Here is a 13316-nt window from a genome sequence, read left to right as displayed (position 1 = left end):
GAAGTGTGGGGCCCAAAACTGGACACAGTACTCCAGATGAGGCCTCACCAATGTCGAATAGAGGGGAACGATCACGTCCCTCGATCTGCTCGCTATGCCCCTACTTATACATCCCAAAATGCCATTGGCCTTCTTGGCAACAAGGGCACACTGCTGACTCATATCCAGCTTCTCGTCCACTGTCACCCCTAGGTCCTTTTCCGCAGAACTGCTGCCTAGCCATTCGGTCCCTAGTCTGTAGCTGTGCATTGGGTTCTTCCGTCCTAAGTGCAGGACCCTGCACTTATCCTTATTGAACCTCATCAGATTTCTTTTGGCCCAATCCTCCAATTTGTCTAGGTCCCTCTGTATCCTATCCCTCCCCTCCAGCGTATCTACCACTCCTCCCAGTTTAGTATCATCCGCAAATTTGCTGAGAGTGCAATCCACACCATCCTCCAGATCATTTATGAAGATATTGAACAAAACCGGCCCCAGGACCGACCCTTGGGGCACACCACTTGATACCGGCTGCCAACTAGACATGGAGCCATTGATCACTACCCGTTGAGCCCGACAATCTAGCCAGCTTTCTACCCACCTTGTAGTGCATTCATCCAGCCCATACTTCCTTAACTTGCTGACAAGAATACTGTGGGAGACCGTGTCAAAAGCTTTGCTAAAGTCAAGAAACAATACATCCACTGCTTTCCCTTCATCCACAGAACCAGTAATCTCATCATAGAAGGCGATTAGATTAGTCAGGCATGACCTTCCCTTGGTGAATCCATGCTGGCTGTTCCTGATCACTTTCCTCTCATGCAAGTGCTTCAGGATTGATTCTTTGAGGACCTGCTCCATGATTTTTCCAGGGACTGAAGTGAGGCTGACTGGCCTGTAGTTCCCAGGATCCTCCTTCTTCCCTTTTTTAAAGATTGGCACTACATTAGCCTTTTTCCAGTCATCCGGGACTTCCCCAGTTCGCCACGAGTTTTCAAAGATAATGGCCAATGGCTCTGCAATCACAGCCGCCAGTTCCTTCAACACTCTCGGATGCAACTCGTCCGGCCCCATGGACTTGTGCACGTCCAGCTTTTCTAAAAAGTCCCTAACCACCTCTATCTCCACAGAGGGCTGGCCATCTCTTCCCCATTTTGTGATGCCCAGCGTAGCAGTCTGGGAGCTGACCTTGTTAGTGAAAACAGAGGCGGCAAAAGCATTGAGTACATTAGCTTTTTCCACATCCTCTGTCACTAGTTTGCCTCCCTCATTCAGTAAGGGGCCCACACATTCCTTGGCTTTCTTCTTGTTGCCAACATACCTGAAGAAACCCTTCTTGTTACTCTTGACATCTCTGGCTAGCTGCAGCTCCAGGTGCGATTTGGCCCTCCTGATAACATTCCTACATGCCCTAGCAATATTTTTATACTCTTCCCTGGTCATATGTCCAACCTTCCACTTCTTGTAAGCTTCTTTTTTATGTTTAAGATCCGCTAAGATTTCACCATTAAGCCAAGCTGGTCGCCTGCCATATTTACTATTCTTTCGACTCATCGGGATGGTTTGTCCCTGTAACCTCAACAGGGATTCCTTGAAATACAGCCAGCTCTCCTGGACTCCTTTCCCCTTCAAGTTAGTCCCCCAGGGGATCCTGGCCATCCGTTCCCTGAGGGAGTCGAAGTCTGCTTTCCTGAAGTCCAGGGTCCGTATCGTGCTGCTTACCTGATCTCCTGATCTCCGCAGGTTTCTCCTGGATCTCAAGGAGCACATGGACAAGGACGTCTTCCTGGCAGGGCTGGGGACCGTGGTCCTGAAGCACTGCCCCGCCTTCCACAGGGTCTACATTCCCTACGTCACCAACCAGATGTACCAGGAACAGCTCATGCAGCAGCTGATGTGAGGAGCCGCAGCGGCTCAGGGGGTGTCCTGGAGGGAGGAATAACCGGGGGCTGCTTGTGCCCCAATTGCTCCTCCCCACTGTCTGTGCCCCTTGGAGCAGCCCATCTGCCCCTTCCTAGATGGCTCCTCTCTCAATGGGGACACTGAGGCTTCATGCTAGTGAAACTTTCATGCCAGTGAGAGCTGAGAGTCTGCAGGGCGTCCTCCAGAGGATGCTTGGGCTGTTTGGAACTAGACTGGGCACCGCCCAGGGGAGTGGACTGTAGGGGACACCCCAGTAATGTCCCTTGGGGAGGATTCCATAACTCACTAGGTCTCTGTCCTCTCCGACTTCTCCATCGTGGAGAGGGGCCTCTGCTGAAAATGGTCACCAATTGTTATGCTACGTGGTTGTCATTAAGTTCCAGAGTTAACACATTGTTTTGATGCCTGAGGGCGGCTGACCCCATTCCCCTGCTTGCTCACCTATTTGGGAAGGGAGGAACACCCCCCCACACACACACACACACATGTTCTCTTTGGGGCTGGAATGGCTAGCAGCTTGCTGGCTTCTGGCCTAGGGGGTGCACAAGGGGTTCATGGGGAGCAGTAGGTCAGGTCCCTCCTGGCCTCAGGCAGGAGAGGTGAGCTGGGGCAGGAATTGATACGGGTCTGCATTTCAGTTTTGTACCTTCCCAGCTTGGCGGAGGATATCCTTCCACCCTCCCACCCCATGCCCCAGAGAAATAGCCCCACACATGCCCTCCCACACCCCATTGCTCTGGGAACCCCAGCATCAGGCCTTGCCCACACTCAACCTCTGGCTTTAGTGCAGACACAGCTGGGCTCGTCCAGCCAGGGTCTCTGGGCAGGGTTTGCCCTGGCGCCTGTAGCCCGGTGAGCGAGAGAATTCAGGGCCACTCTGTAGGGGTGGTTCTGGCCTCGGGGCCCCTCACCTGCCCCCTTTCTCCTGCACGCTGCAGACGGGAGAACTGGCGCTTCCGGCAGGTCCTGAGGAAGCTGGAGGAGCAGCCGGTGTGCCAGCGGCAGCCCCTGAAATCCTTCCTGGTGCTGCCCTTCCAGAGGATCACCCGCCTGAAGATCCTGCTGGAGGTGAGAGGCTGGAGCAAGAATCCGTCTCTGGGATCTCACTTGGGGTGGGGGGAGGGGGTTGGCTGGGGCTGGCCTCCCAGGGATCCTGCCTCAGAGGGGCACAGGCTGCCCCGGCCAGCGTCCGCTGAGCTGCAGCCAAAGCAAAACACTGGGGTGACTGAGGTGGCTTTGTGCAAGAAGAGAGGGATAGGGACGGGCGGGGAGAGGGGAAGGCTCTGTCTGGGTATGGGGGCTGGGAAGGAGGGGGAAAAGGTCTGTAGGGAGATGATGGGGGGGTAGGAGGGAGGGGGTAGGGTCTGTAGGGAGATGGGGTAGGGTCTGTAGGCAGATGGGGGAAGGGGTTGGGAGGCAGGTGGGATGGGAGCGGGAGGGAGGGGGAAGGATCTGTAGGGAGATGATGGGGCAGGATGGAGACCCTCTCCCCTGACAGATCCTCCTGCTCTCCCCTCTGCCCCACAGAACATCCTGAAGCTGGCTCCGGCAGACTCCGAGCTGGCCAGTTCCACCAGCGCGGCCCTGGCGGCAGTGGGAGAGGTAAGGGCACCATTGGGTGCTTGTGGGAGGCAGCCGCAGGCTGGCTGTGCAGGTCCCCGCGTGGTAGCAGCCCTCACGCTGCCTGCCTTGACCCGCCGTTCACTCCCCAGCGGCCCTGCGAGGCAGCATGTGGAGATGGGCTATGCTCTGGGGTTCGGGGGCTTGGTCCTCGGCTCCCTGGCGGAGCTGGGGGAAGTGGTTGGAGAAGGTTCTGGTCTGTCTGTTCCTGGTTCTCTGCTCATCCCAGCCCGCGCTGGTCTCCGCTCACTCTGCCCGGGGCGGACTCAGCCCCCCCACTGCTTCCTGCATGGGCCGTGTCCTGCTGGCCTCTGCGCGCAGGGCAGCTCCGGTCACTCAGTGACCGGCTGCCTTTTGTGCTTTGAAAACCCCTGGCATTGGGGGTCTCTCTCTCGGCCTCTCCCCCGTCCCTGGTCAGACCTGAGCTTGCTGAGCTGTCTGGCCAGCGTGCCGTGCGGCCTTCCTGGGACATTACTCGGGGCCTCCGCTCCTCCTGGGGAGTGATTGTGCTTGTGGGGTTTTAGGGCTCCAGCCTGGTTTCCTTCCCCAAGGGAGGCCAAAATGCAGAACGTCCAGGGTCTCGCGTTCCCAGGCTCTGGGGAGCCCAAAAGGTGACTGCAAGGGGGGGATAAAACAGGCTTTGGCCATTTTATGCGGCTGGGAACGCCTGGAAGGTGTTTTTAAATAGGGGTTTTTCCTGCTTGTTTGCTAGTGTGGTAATAGCCCATCTTCTCTTCCCTGACTTCCCCCGAGGTCTCCAGCGAGGGGGTGGGAGGGAACTAGAGCTTCCTCCTCTATTCACTGCGGGCACAGGTTGAATCTTTAACAAGTGCTTTTCTGCCAACTGTTTCTCTGGTCTTGGAGTTAATCATGTTAACAAACAGCCCAGGTTTTAAAAACAAAAATCCCTTCCCGCCTGAATGAATCAGCCTTCATTTCCTTGTCCTCCGACTCGCGCCGGTTCTCCCTGGCGTCTTCCCCAGGAGTAACCGGGGAGGCAGGAGTTGGATTTCCTACCTAGAACCCGCAGAAACGCTGTGGTGAAAAGAACCCTCCGTCCCCACTTCAGATGTTCTAGCCGAGGTCTCCTCGCAGGCAGAACATCACTGGTGCAAAGGGCTATGGGGTGCCAGCATCCCAGGAGGTCTCTGCAGGGTGGGACGTCTGAGCCTCTGTCCCTGGCACCCAGGGACCTAATGCGCAGCCTATCCCAAACCTGGCTGGTGGCACCCCAGGGCGAGTGAGAGCTCAGCCCTGATTCTCACCCGGGGCAAAGCCCGGGCACTCGCATGGACCGGGAGGTGCCGTGTGCACCTGACTCTTCAATCTTCGGCGGGAGCTGAGAAATGTCCCATAATCCCCCAGACCAGCAGTGTCCAACGGCTGGAAAAGCTTCCTTCCTGTCCCCTGGGGTGCACCAAGTGTCCTGGATTCCCTGGTCTCTGCCCCCTCCTGTGGGACCAAGGGAGGCAGGGGGTGGGGGGAGCCCTCGCCAGAGCGCCCAGCTCCCCCGCGCTGGGCCTGCAGTTTCCCGTGTCCTTCCTCAGATCGTGTCAGAGTGCAACGAGAACGTGCGACGGATGAAGCAGACGGAGGAGCTGGTGCTGCTGGAGAAGCAAGTCGAGTTTGTAAAGACAAAGGTGAGGCCTGGCTCTGCACTGGGGCGGCTCTTGGTGATCCAGCCCCACAGGGGAGGGTTGGGGTGGCATGTGGTGGGAGGGCTAGACAGATGGGGGGCTGAGGTGAGGTATGGGGGAGCTAGAGGGATGGGACGCTGGAGGGGCTGGGTTGGGACATGGGGGGCTAGAAGGGTGGGATGCCATCATGGGACTTGGGGGGGATGCAGGGGTGGGTGGGGCGGGACATGTAGAGGCTAGAGTGATGCATGTGATCTGGTGAACTGCACAGTGCCATGATCTACCTCTAAGTAGCTGAGTGCCCTGTGGGACCTCCAGCCTCCCAGCCTGGACCTGGGTGTGTTCCAGGCAGTGTCCTGCAGGGATCCAGTAGGGGGCGCTGGTGCATGGCTCAGGCCGGGACTGATCCTGCCCCTTGGGGCAGCGCAGTGATGGTCTCTGCGCAAAGTGATCCGTGTCTTTCTCTCTTCCCCGCCCAGTCCATCCCACTCATCAGCCGGGGCCGCTGGCTGGTCAGGGCAGGGGAGTTCTCCCAGGTCCTCATCCAGGAGGTGGGCGTGGGGTACAAACCCCGCCTGAGCACCAAGCCCATCCACCTGCACCTCCTCAGCGACCTGCTGCTCTTGTCCCGCCGGAGGGAGTAAGTCTGGGTGGCGCCCGTGCTCTACCCTCAGCACCCTGGGGGCCCTGCTGCTCTGGCCAGAGGCATCGAAACCTCCCGGGGGTGGGGGTGGGGGTAGGGGTGCATCAATCTGCTATTCCCGTGCCCACTGCCCGCCTGCAGTTCCCCTCCAGTGTCCTGGTGGATCCAGCTGGCAGGGCGAGCCATCGGGGGTTGCATTGTCTCCAGCCCTGGAAGAAGGAGCAGGCGGTGGGGTGGGGTCCATCGGTGGCAGTGCCCATCTCTCTGTCGAGGAGGGAAAGCTGGAGGTCCCAGGTGGGGATGCCCCGTCTGTGGGTACAGGATCTAATGGCCTGTTGCAGTGAACATTGCCAGGAAGCCAGGAGCTGGGCGTTCGGGGTGGGGCTCCATCGCCCGGCTCCACCCCACGAACGCTGCCCCTCGTACTTTCCCCGCAGCGATGGCAGGTTTTCCGTCAAGGATTATGCCCAGACCTGCCATGTGAGAGCAGAGTTCCTCAGAGCCAAGCCGCTGGGGCTCCCTGACCCAACCTTCCTCCTGTGCCTCTCCCGCAACCACCGTGGGGCCAGCACCGAGTTCATCCTCAAAGCAGCCAGCGAGTGAGTGTGGGGCTCCCGCTCGGGGAGGCTGGTGGGGTGGGAGGTGGGTTCCTTGGCTGGCTGGTGGCCGTGTGGGGCTGCTGCAGACCCAAAGCCATGCTGGCTGCCGGGGGAGCATTGGGCCTGCCAAGCTGGCACCATTGGCAGGAAGGGGGTTTTGAAGGAGATCTGCCAAGCTGTAAGTTGCTAGCAGCTCAACATCCAGGGAGCTTTGTAGCCTGGTTTCTTTGAGTGCCACCTGGGGGACCTTGGCAGAGGCCTTGAGGGGCAGGTGCATGAGCTTGCAGGCCAGTGCATCCAGCTCTGACACACCAAAGGGGCTCTGGAAATGAGGACCCCTCCCCACAAATGTCCTGCTCCCAGCCCCCTCCCATGAGCTCTTGGGGGCCGTGAACTGGTGGGATGTGGCTGGGGGAGGCATGGTGGGGTCTGAGTGGCCCACAGGGGAGGAAGAGGAGGATGGCGCTAGGGAGGGAGACATTAGGAATGCCCAGCCCCTCCATGAACACGCCCCGGCTCACGCTGGGACCTAAGCCTCAAACTGAGGGATAGCTATGCAGCTTTCGGAGTTCCCCTTTTGGAAAGATGCAGCCCCCCCAGGGGTGTGGATTATGGGGGCTTGGCATGTGATCCCTCTTCTGTCTGACCTCTCCTAGGGCCCAGAGGCAGGAGTGGATCTCACTGATAACCAGCCAGGTGTCCCCTCGGCCTGCAGGTGTGATCAAAGCCCTGAGAGATGCCTGCGCTGGTCTCTGACTCACTGGGGCCCACGCCAGCCGGACTCCATGCTTGGCCTTTCCTTTTCCTGTCCCTGGCTGCTCCCCCAGAGGATGACCTCCCGCCTGCTGCACAAGGGGGTCTGCAGCCCCTCGCCTGTTTGGAGCCCTGTCCAGGCCCAGCTGTTCTTCGCAGGCCTGGGAGCTCCGCTTGGGGACCTTGTGCGGGGTGAATGCAGCAGGCTGCGCTGGACTCAGCGGTGGGGCTGGGAAGGGCAGTGCATGGTGTGGCAAGCTGCTCTCTCTGAAAGCCATACGCTCTTAGAAGCTGCGGTTGGGAGCCGATCTCTGAGTGCTGGTGTGTTTCTGGGGGATCTGCCCAAATGGGGTCCCCCGACAGGCCCCAGTGAGGAGGGTAGAGATTCCCAGCTCGCTGCCCAAGTAGCACCGAGCCTTGACTTGCATCCGGCCAGTAGTGTTCTGGGGGGCGAGACCCTTTGCCAAGAAATCCTTTGGAAAACTTCTGGGGTCTGAGCCAGAAGCCTGGCTCCGGCCCTCGACCTGCGGGGGAGCCAGTGGGAAGCACTAGATGGGAGCAAGTCCTCTGGGTTCTAAGCACTTGTGTCTGTCAAGCGAGTTCCTGGCTTCTCCAGGAAATCTCCAGTTCTTGCGTTACATGGGGTCTTTGATCTGACTGGAACAGCCCTTGAGAAGCCAAAAGCTCCCCAGATCTCCCAGCAAAGGGGAGGATGCTGCCCACTGCCTCTTGGGGGGGGGGAGGGGTGTCCCCTACATGTGCCTATTGCGGAGGACATGATCCTGCGGAGGGCGCTCGGGGGGAGCTGGTCTCTCATTTGCTATAGCTGCCTGGCAGGATATTTGAGCTTTGGTCTCTGAACGTCCTCTTTCCCATTGGTTTATTTTTGCAAACGGAGCTTGTAGGTTCCCCCGACCCAGGCTCAGTTGGAAGTTTGGGGGGTGATTCCCACAGAGGCCGTGCTGGCTGGACCAAGCAGTGTCTTGGGTCTTGGTCTGTATGGGGCCATGGCGTGGGTTGGTGCTTTTGGCAATAACCCCGTCTTCCCGGTCTGGATTGACCCAGGGCAGGGGGCCTCTGGAGCAGGCCCACTCCAGAAGCACCAAGACCTGGCGCGTGGGTCCAGCTGTTCACACTCTGGGGTGGTTGATGGGGGATTTTCATTAGCTGTGGTTCTAAATGGGGCTCTGGGGGCCTCGTTCCTCCTGGGAGGAGCAGCTGAGGGTACGAGCCCCCTGTCTGTCTCCTGCTCGGCCTGGGAACTGCTGGCCTTAGTGGGGGCTGGCTTTCCGAGCTGATCTCCCCCCAGCTCTGCTGGGCGTCAGTGACCCTCAGCCCCCGCAGGGCCGGGAAGCAAGAGGTGTCTGTCTGCTTCCCCACACCAGCTGGGCAATTAGCAGATCCTGGGGAATGTTCGTTGGCCCAGCTGGGCAGGAAATGCCTGGCTGGGGAGCTGCAGGGGGCCACTGCTCAGCGATGGAGGGGGAAGGACTGGTGGCTGGGGATGGAAGACTGCAGGAAGCTGGGGTGCTACAACCAGGTGTGGCCAACATCTGTCCCCCTGCAAATCCCCACAAATCACGGCTACAGGGAGGGGCTGATCCGGGCACCACTGACGGAAGAGAAGATGCTTGGTTGGGGCGTGTTAGCTGGGGAGGGGTCTCTATCCAGACCTTGGTACCTGCTGCCCAGCCTCCATTGGAGGGGTTGAGGTCTCAACCCCACAGAGTCCAGCTGTGCTTTGTGTGTGGGGCAGCTCTCCTGAGATCGGTAGGGAGGCCAGGGGCTTAGTCCCTGCTGTGTCTTACCCTGGCATAGGGGAGAGGGCCCAGGGCCCAGCTGGTAGGGGGCGAGCCCTGTGTCTGGGCTCAGTGCAGAGAAGCTGGGGGAGGAGGGCCGGATCTGCTCCTTTCGCTGAGCCACCCCCAGGCCGCAGCTGGGCCCTAGCCACGCACAGTGTCTGAGGGGCTCACGCTTGTCAAAGTGTCTTGTTTTGAAATAAATATTGACCTTGTTTTAAGGACCCGGCCTGCCCTTGTGTCTACAGCAGCATCCTTTGGGGGTGGGGGGAAGAGATCCCCCCCTTAGCCTGCAGGCCGCCAAGCCACGGCGTTTCCAGCAAACTTGATTTAAAACAAGGCACCAAGGGCCAAGCTTTGGCCATGGGCTGGGCTGTGGCTGCTGAATCTCTCCCCCTGCTGGGACCAGCAATGGCATCTGCATGAAAAACGAGATTCTGGCAGGTGGAGGCTTAACCATTCCAACAACTCCCCCCTGGCCTTCCCCAGGGGCTGGCAAGTGACTGAGGCTTTCTCTAGCCGCACATTATCTGCTCCTCCAGGTAAGGACTAAGCTGAGCTTCCAGAACCTAGGGTCTGAGCTTGTCTTCCCCCTTCCTCGTTCCTGCCTCCCCGAATGCCTTGGCTTAGAGGAAGTGCCTTTGTCTTGAGGTTAGAGGGGCTAGGCTGGGACTGGAGATGGGGTCATGTCCGGACTCTGACAAGCCTCTTGGAGCCCTTGGGCAAGTCACTTAGTCGCTCTGGGCCTCACTTTCCCTCAGCTGGAAGTGAAAATCTCCGTGTGGTTAGACTGCAAGCTCCTTGGAGCAGGGACTCTTAAGCCAGGGCATCTCACACTCTGGATGTAGAGTGCCTAGCACAATGGGGCCCCGATCTCGGGTGTGGCCCCAGGGCATCACCCGAATACAATCAATAATTGGTTATAAAGAACTAGGGGCCTGAGATCTGGGGGCAGGAAATCCATCAGGGGCGTGTTTTCTCAACAGGCAATCTGGAGGAGGGCTGAGTAGAAGGTTTTTCAAAGGCTGAACAATTTGATGCTAGCACTGGGTTCCAATTTGTGAGATGTGCCCTTGACCTTCGCCCCCTCTGTGCCCTACACCTGTAAGAGGGATTGCCTCATGCGTCCTGTCAGTTGACAGTGGCAAGCAAAGCTCTGGCAATGAGCCCTGCCCCTGGGACGTGCCCACTCTGTGTGGGGCAGAGATCCCTGTCTGAGTCGCCGGTCTGTGCCCAGCAGGCTCGGGAATGTGTGTGGGGGAAACGCACTCTCCATTCAGTGCATGCTGCTTCCTGTGAGTTTGCGTTTTTTGGTGGGGAGGGGAGAGTTGGCAGATCCTTGGTCTCCCTCCACCCAGCATCCCCCCTTTTTGTGGGTCAGGGGCTGCCAAGCACTGGACCCTAGTTCCAGACACCAGGGGGCAGTAGAGCTCTGCCTCTGAGTCTGGCTACCTGGCCTAAGGCTGGCTCTGTGCCTGTCCTGTCACCCCACAGCAGCCTCTGGGCAGGGCCTGAGCCACTCAGAAGGAAACTGAGTCACTGGGCCAGGCCCAGCTCCCTCGGGGCTGCTTCCCAGGCCTGGCTGCTGAGGTCCCAGACTGCAATGTGGGATGGGCCGCGACCGGCGTCGTTTTAGGGGTACGTACCTCCCCAGGGAGGGGGGTAATGACTGGAGGGCTTGGCCCCCGTGGTCAGTGTCTATTAACTTGCACTGCAGTGGTCTCTCAGCTGCAGCCATGGCCAAGCCCTCGTTGTGCTAGGCGCTGTATGAACCCACAGCACAAAGGACGTCCCTGCCGCAGGAGGGGACAGCCCGAGCGCCCAGCGGTGGCTACAGAGGGAGTGAGGAGCACAAGGCGAGAATGAGCCAGCAGGCAGTGCTCTCCGCACACCAGCTGTCTGAGCACTGGCAGGTTTTGTCACCCCGGCCCCAGAGGGGTTGGCTGGAGGGAGGGCAGGCAGCAGGAGTGTGTGGCCATTCCCAGGGGGCCTCCTGTCCATGGGGGTCAGCCCAGGCACCTCCCTGTAGCCCTGGGAGCCTGTTCAGAGGGGAAAATTTTAAAACTAGCTCTGGGGGGACTGGTGAGCTGCTCCAGCCTGCTCCCTAGACTGCGAGATACAGGGCGGGAGGCAGGGGATTCTTTGCACTGAGACCTTAAAGCAAAACTCCCTTTGGTGCCAACAGGAACAGGATCAGGCCTTCACAGCACACTCCTGCGTGGGCTTCAGCCCTTATGACCTATGTCCTTCTCCTTCCAAAGATTTCTGCCCTGTTGGGCTGAGCCCTCCGTGCTGGTGGGTGACTGCTCCACCCCAGAGATGGCTGCATTTTTCTGCTGCTGTGTATGGGAAGTGCTGCCTTTGGTAGAGGGGTTGCTAGAGAAACGCACGGTTCTTAGCTGCAGAAAAGTGAAATAGCAGCCCCCATGAGGGGTTGGTCAATGAACAGGGTCCTCTCCATGCAATTTGAAATGGCAATCCTGGCTTTTTCACCACCTGGGCGTGTGTTGTCTAATTCTAGCCTGGTGCAGTTTTCCCTGGACAGTCAGATGCTGCAACCTCTGCTCTTCATCTTCCTTGTCCTCAATGTACCTTGGCCTATGGCCCCTCTTCCCCACCCTCTAAAAGGTGACTCCAGCCCAAATTTTCAGGAGTCAGGCCCCTCAAAAAATGCACGAATGGCAAAACCTGACCCCAGCAGATGTTGAAAAGATAAGTGGGGGGGTGGTTCTTATTCTTTGTATAACAGGAGGCTTGCCATTAAACCAGGAGCATTGGCCATGGCTGGCCTGTTTCTGTGTCACTCCCCGCTCCGCTTCTGGGCCAGCTGGCCTTTTATTTCAGATCAAGGGGGAAAAAACAGCTGAAGAGTTCCCATATGTGAGAGCACGGGGTTTGCAGGGTCTTGGCTGCTCCAATCTGTGCTGACCTAACACACAGCGGCTGCTGTCTGGGCGCAGGCTGAGTATTTAGAGGTGGGAAGGCCTGGTACCCAGAAAGCAAAGGCAGGGCTGTTTCCTGGCTCCATCCACCCCACCCCCTGCTTCACCGTTAGCATCACCTCCCAGGAATAAGGAAAGCTAAAAGACCCTTGGTCCCTCGGAGTTACATAGGCAGATGCTACCCATTCCCCCTCAGTCTTCCTGGAAGCAGGACTCCATGCCCAGGGTGGTGCTCTACCCCTCTCTCTCTTCCATCCCCAGGGCGGTTTAGCAGGAAGACACATGTAATGCTGAGAGAGAGGTACTAGCTCGCTCTTATGATCAGTAGCCTTATCCCCATATTACAGGTGGGAAAACTGAGGCATGGGGAGGAGACACGACTTGCCCAAAGTCTGTGGCGAAGCAGGGCTAGATGCCAGCTCTCCCCTCAACCTGTGATCCACTAGGCCCCTGCAAGCGCCTCAAAGACAAGGATCTTGCACTTGGTGCTGTACACACACCTCTCATGAGTTGTGGGCTGGCTCTGCAGACACCCCATGGTTTCCATCGCAGCAGAGACACCTCCCCCCTCATTTCCCACCCACAGGCTGGGCTGCAGCAGGCCAGTCTCATCTGTGGGTAGCGGTTCAAGCCCAGGTGTTGCTGGAGCCCAGGGCTGGGTGTGCTGGCTGGCTCTTGGGGACTGCGGCTCTGGAATCCAACCTTCCCCATCCCCCTAGCAAGCTGCATGCTGGGCTCTAGCCCTCCTTCGCTGCCTGGGCCGGGCCGCCCACCTGCTGGGGCTTCAGCTTTTGACCTGGGAGTTGCCCTCCTGCATCTGATCGATCAGTGCAGCCTCTGATGGGCCAATTCCAGGAGTCTGTGCAAGAAACCCTCTAGGGGGCAGTTCTGGAATAACCTGCTCCTAGGGCAAGCTCCTGCCTGACCCCCATTAGCTGGGGGCCGGCTGCTGCCCTGAAGGCATTTGTACAGCCCTTGGTGGTGGTTTAATTCTTACTATTAAAACCCTCCAACCTCTTGTTCTCTATAGAAATATCCCACACTTTCTTTTTTTAATCCTGCTAAGCTCTCAGCCTCCAGCCTGCCTTGTGGCAATGAGTTCTACTGGCTAGTTGTGTCCCCACCCATCTTCGTAGCGGGCAGGGGATATTTTTCCGCTTCCAGGAGCCAGGAATCTGAACCAGAGTCCTATGGGGAATCGCTGATCTGCAGGTCAGTGGCCTTTTAGCAAAGCCTCCCTGAGGAAACTGCCTTTCTTACCCATAAGGGCGGGGGAGCCAATGTATCGAGACCCAGGCAGGCCTGCTCTGTAATTAACCTCGCAGGCAGGGGGTCTCTGATGCAGCTGACTGATCATATGGCTGCTTCCACCAAGTGGGCAGTGGATGCTTCTAGCAGGCAGGTTCCTGAGATCGCAGCTG

At 58.4% G+C, this 13316-nt stretch overlaps 1 long non-coding RNA gene across 1 annotated transcript; it reads left to right on the top strand.

Annotated features, from left to right (window-relative positions):
- Positions 1 to 5651: 5651 nt before the first annotated feature.
- Positions 5652 to 7838, top strand: LOC125624517 (uncharacterized). The gene is made up of 3 exons (XR_012665437.1): positions 5652 to 5799; positions 6240 to 6401; positions 7058 to 7838. It is a non-coding gene; the product is annotated as an uncharacterized LOC125624517 (long non-coding RNA).
- Positions 7839 to 13316: the final 5478 nt, after the last annotated feature.

Source organism: Caretta caretta, chromosome 18 (assembly GCF_965140235.1).
Source record: "Caretta caretta isolate rCarCar2 chromosome 18, rCarCar1.hap1, whole genome shotgun sequence".
In the NCBI taxonomy this organism is placed as follows: Eukaryota; Metazoa; Chordata; order Testudines; family Cheloniidae; genus Caretta; species Caretta caretta.
Note: the sequence above shows the minus strand (reverse complement) of the source record. Positions and strands in the feature narration are given on the sequence as shown.